The 5,694-nt window shown below is 38.0% G+C and overlaps 1 pseudogene; it reads left to right on the top strand.

The window, feature by feature from the left end:
* The first annotated feature begins 559 nt into the window (after nt 1-559).
* On the top strand, nt 560-1,000 carry LOC102859545 (annotated as a pseudogene).
* Nucleotides 1,001-5,694: the final 4,694 nt, after the last annotated feature.

The following is a 5,694-nucleotide window of genomic DNA, read 5'->3' as shown; positions in this document are numbered from 1 at the left end:
AAAGGATACACTGACAAAGGAGATTAATCAGAACTGACTTTGACAAGCACTGTGGCAATTGGACAATTAAAACAGACATTCGGATGGCGGGGAAGAACAAACTGAAGAGGAGGGTGGAGAGAATGGTGCGGCAATGAAGGAGTGAAAGCCCAGAATACCTGTGAGTGTTCATTGAAACTAATAAAATTTAATAATTAAAAAAACCCCCAAGAATAATGTAAATGGAAAGAATTTCAAAATATCATGGAATCCATATTTTCTAGAGTTATGAGGCTAGAAGAACCCCTGAAACTATTATCCTGAGACAATTTTCTAAATTATAACCAAAAATATCCCCTAGTCTTCTTAAAATGAAACAATAGTTAAGCTTAACTTAAAAAAGAATGCCTGGAGCTTGTTACCACTAGGCCACCGGGGCAGCCTTGTTTCCGCCTCAGGAGGAAGGGGCGGAGCAATGCAAACGCTCCAGGCACCGGACGGCTCTGGCGTCAGTAGCTGGCGCTTAAGGCCGCGGTGAGGTTTATTATAGCGTCTTGTTCTCGTTTGGCTTTTGCTAACCATGGAGAGCGACTTTTACCTGCGTTACTACATCGGTCACAAGGGCAAGTTCGGCCACGAGTTCTTGGAGTTCGAGTTCCGACCCGACAGGAAATTGAGATATGCCAACAACAGCAATTACAAAAATGATGTCATGATCAGAAAAGAGGCTTATGTACATACAAGTGTGATGGAAGAACTGAAGAGGATAATTGATGACAGTGAAATTACCAAAGAGGATGATACCTTATGGCCTCCTCCTGACCGAGTAGGCCGGCAGGAGCTTGAAATTGTCTTTGGAGATGAACACATTTGTTTCACAACAAAAAAACTTGGTTCCCTTATTGATGTTACTCAATCCAAGGATCCAGACTGCTTATGAGCATTTTACTACCTTGTCCAGGACCTGAAGTGTTTGGTATTCAGTCTTATTGGATTACATTTCAAGATCAAGCCAATCTAGGTTGAATGCTGGTTTGGACTTGAGGTTAGTGTTTTAATTCAAATTATCAAATATTTGTGTATATCAGGGCAATCTTTTTTACAAATCATAAATGATGTCTTTAATAAATATGTGATAAACCGAAAAAAAATAAAATAAAATGGAAGAACACTCAAGAACAGACTTAAGGAAATCTGTTGTTTTTGTTAGCTGCCATCCATCCAGTTCGAACACTGGGACCCTATGTACGATAGAATGAAATATTACCTGATCCTACATAATTCTCCTAATAATTGCTATATTTAAGCCCATTGTTCCAGCCATGGTATCAGTTTATCTCATGGAGAGCCTTTCTCTTTCTTGATGACCTCCTTTACCAAGCATGATGTCCTTCCCTAGAGATTGAATCCTCCCGCTCATATGTCCAAAGTAAGTGAGATGAAGTCTCATCATCTTCATTTCTAAGGAGCATTCTGACTGCACTTCTTCAAAGAAAGATTTGTTTGTTTTTCTGACAGTCTATAACATATTCACGCCAAAACCATAATTCAAAATCATTGTTCTATTTTCACATGGATGTGAGCAATGGAAAGCACATGCCTTGGATTATAGTTTAGTTTTTAAAATGGCTCCTATTTATTCTCTTTAACACTTTAAAGGACTCCTTTGTAGCAGATTTGCCCAGAGCAATTGATTTTTTTTTTATAGCTGCTTCCATTGGAGATGTTTATGAATCCAAGTAAAATTAACCCCTTGGCAACTCCATTTTTTTTCTCCATTTATCATACTGTTGCTTATTGGTCTAGTTGAGAGAAATTATGTTTCTTTTATGTTGAGGTATAACTCATAGTGAAGGCTATTGTCTTTGATATTCTGGGGATGTACTTGAAATCTTTTTCACCTTCAGTATGCAAGTTTGTGTCATTTTCATTTTCCAGGTCGTTAATGATTCTTCCTGAGATCCTGATGTCTCATTTTCGTCATATAATCCAGCTTCTCAGATTGCACTATTTGCTCAAAATATAGATTCAATAAGTTTGGTAACCTTATTTGAATAGCTTATTTCAATACATGAATAAACTGATCCACAATTCCCTGATCTTGGACCATGAAATATTCCATATTCAGTTGAAAGGACCACTTGGTCTACCTGCAGGTTCCAGATGAACACACCAATATGCATTCTGAAATTCTCATTCCTCAAATGATATCCATGATTTGTTATGATATGCACAGTCAAATACGCTTGCAGAGTTAATAAAATAGAAATAAACATCTTTCTGCAATTTGCTGCTTTTAGCCAAGATTTATCTGACTGCAGCAATAACATCTTTTATTTCATATCCTTTTCTGAATCCAGTTTGAATGTCTGTCAATTCTCCGTCCATGTACTGTTCCAGTTCTTTCTGGGTTATCTTCAGCGAGATTTTAGTTGTGTGTGATGCTTGTGCTACTCTACTCCTAATTTCTACATTCGTTGAATCATCTTTCTTCAGAAAGAGCAGAACTATGATTTCTTTCTTCCAGCTGCCTGGCTAGGAAGCTGTCTTCCAAATTCCTTGGCATAGATGAATGAGTTATCCTCACCACTGCATCCTTCCATTAAAACATCTCAATTACTATTTTGTCAATTCCCAGACCTTTTTTTTTTTTTACTAATGACTTCAATGTAGCTTGGACTTCTATCAGTACCATAAATTCTAGGCTATATGCTACCTCCTGAAATGGCTGTGTGCCAGCCAATTATTTTTGGCTTTGATGGTATTCCTTCCACCTTTCTTGGGTGCATCCTGCATCATTCAATATTTCACCCATAAAATCCTTCAGTATTGCAACTCGAGGCTTGAATTTTTTGTTTACACATTTCCTTCTAATACTTCATTTTCAACTCATCTTGAGTTGTCCTTTGAAATCATCTGTTCAGCTCTCAAGAGGCTCATCTAACACTAATATTGGTATTTTATTTATTTTCTTTGTAATCACCTTTTAGTTTCTTCATGTATGATGTCCTTGGTGTTAAACCACAAATTATCTGGTTATTGGTGTTCAATGCATCAGTCTATTCTTGAGATGCTCTCTAAATTTAGAGAGCATGTAGTGTTTTTTGTACTTTTATTGATATTTTAATGACATTTACAGAAAACTTGGATTTCCATTCATTCATTGTTGTGCATTTTCCTCCTTACCCCCTCAGTTCACTTTTTCTCTTTAGAGAAATTCTTCCATTGTTGCACAATTTTCTCCACTCCCCGAACCCCAGTCCACTTTGCTATACATCTGCACCTCTTATTCTGGACTGTTGTCAAGAAAATAATACTTAATCTTATATTTCTTTCAGACAATTCTTTCCCTTATCTATTTAAATGCCGTGTTCATTATTCATTCCCTCTTTTCTTCATTTCCCTCCAACCCCCATGTCAGTCTTGTTTTATAACAGTGGCATTATGTAGTATTTCTCCTTTTGTGACTGAGATATTTAACTCAGCATAATGTCCTCCAGGCTCACCCATTTTGGATAATATTTCATGAACTCCTTGTTTTTCAATGCAGCATAGTATTCCATTATGTGAATATACCACAGCTTCTCTATTCATTCATTTGTTGATGGGCACTTGGGTTGCTTCCATCTCTTTTCTATTGTGAACAATGCAGCAATAAACATGGATGTGTATAATTTTCATATAATTGCTGTTTATGTTGTTGGAAACAGGTATTTTCAGTGAGTAGATTGTTGAGCATATAGAATGTTTCCTCAACACCAAGTGAGGGTCCTTCACTAATTAAAAGCTTTACTCCATCAGTGTCATTAAGGTAGATTCTTCTTTGTGATAAGGCAGCTCTTCTTTAGTGATAAGAAACTGCACTGCCAATCTAAAATCATGCCGTTTGATCCACCATCTGCATCTGCTCCACAAGAAGAAGATGGGCCATCTCCTCCCATGGAACCTGTACCTCTAAAAACTCACTGGAGGGTCAGCTGTGAGTTGGTTCCAACTTGATGGTCCACACCAACCTGAGAGGCTAATATTTCAGCACTATACGAGAAAATGTTCTGCTCTTATTCATAAGGTTTTCACTTGCCAATATTTTCAGGAGTAGATAATCAATCTTTCCACTTAGTCTATCTTAATCTAGAAGCTCCTAAAAAACATTCTCTGAAAACTTTCCACCATAAATGTCCCTGCTGATATCTGAAATACCAGGTGTGTACCTTCCAGCATCACAGTAACCTTAAAGCCACCACACTACAACCAACTGATGGGTGAGTGGAGAATTTAAATAAGAGAATTTACTCTTCAGAATGTGGAATTTTGTTATTGATAGGAAAATAACATTAGTGGGTCCCTGCTGTAGTAAAACTAGTGCTTGCTCCTCTAGAAGAATTCTCCCCTTTTCAAGCATGAAGTTTTGGAAGTTGTGAGCTCTGTTTTTTTCTGAGTCTTTCAATGTTATTTCATCCCACTTACTCCAATGACTGGCTCAGAGATAGGCACTGTCTTAATTTTATAAGGCTGTTGTAACACATTACTACACATTGGGTTACTCACAACATAAAAAATTTATTCTCCACTACAATCCCAGAGGTATGTGGTTCAAATCCACCAAACACTCTGCTGGAGAAGGAGGGGGCAATCTCCTCCTGTACCAGTCAGATCTGATTTGACGGTACACGTAAAAATAATACAATAAAGATTTTAAAAAAAATTTATTCTCTCGTTTCTGGAGGGAAGGAGGCCAAAATCAAGGCATGGTTAGTGTCAAAAACCGTCTGAAAGCTCTAGAAAAGAATCTTTCCTTCTTCTGATGGTTGCTGGAAATTCCTGGCACTCCTTGGTTTGTAGACACACTGGCCAAATCTTTGTGTCTATATTTGTATGCCCTTTATTCCCATGTTGTCTCTGTGTCTAAATTTCTTTTTTATTAAGATTCTGCTATAATCTAATATAGGAGCTTAGTGGTAAGGAGTTGTGTCATCAACCTACAGGCACCACATTCAAATTCATTAGATGCTTTAGGGGAGAAGGATGGGCAATCTCTTCCTGTGTGAGTTACTGCCTCTGAAAACCTGCTGGAGAGTTAGCTATGGGTCGGTTCCAACTTGATGGTACATAAGAACAACAGCAATAATATCTAGTATGGCATCCTTGGAGCTTGACTCATCTGCAAAGACCTTCTTTTTATACATAAGATCACAATTACAAATGCCAGGAATTACTCAAAATTCAAACTCATTGCTGTCAAGACAGAACCAACTCATAGCTAACCCTACAGGGACTTTCCAGAGGCTATAACTTGCATGGGAAGAGATTGGCCATCTTTCTCCCTCAAAGCAGCTGGTGGATTTGAACCTCCTGCCTTTGAGTTAGCAGTGCAATTCTTTATCCACTTGGCCATCAGAGCTGCCCATGTCATTTTAGGAGACTTAATTTAACATAGAACAGGTCCAAAAACAACACTTGTATTTCACAGGTAACAACCACTAGTTCAAGGAGATGTCTTGAAAAGATAGAAGAACAACATAAAGATGGCTTAAAGAGGAAGATGTTGAGATTTTTATGCCATTGTAGAAAGTGGCATTCTCTTTCTGACATTGTTGTTGTTGTGTACTGTCAGGTCAGAGCCGACACATGGCTGACCCTGGACCCATAGCTGACCCTCTGGTGGGTTTTCAGAGACAGTTAATCACACAGGAGGAGATTGCTCATCCTTCTCCC

Source organism: Elephantulus edwardii, unplaced genomic scaffold (assembly GCF_000299155.1).
Source record: "Elephantulus edwardii isolate Elephantulus edwardi_28Jun2011 unplaced genomic scaffold, EleEdw1.0 scaffold00307, whole genome shotgun sequence".
NCBI lineage: Eukaryota > Metazoa > Chordata > Mammalia > Macroscelidea > Macroscelididae > Elephantulus > Elephantulus edwardii.
The sequence above is the reverse complement of the archived record's forward strand: the minus strand, read 5'-3'. Positions and strand labels throughout refer to the sequence as shown.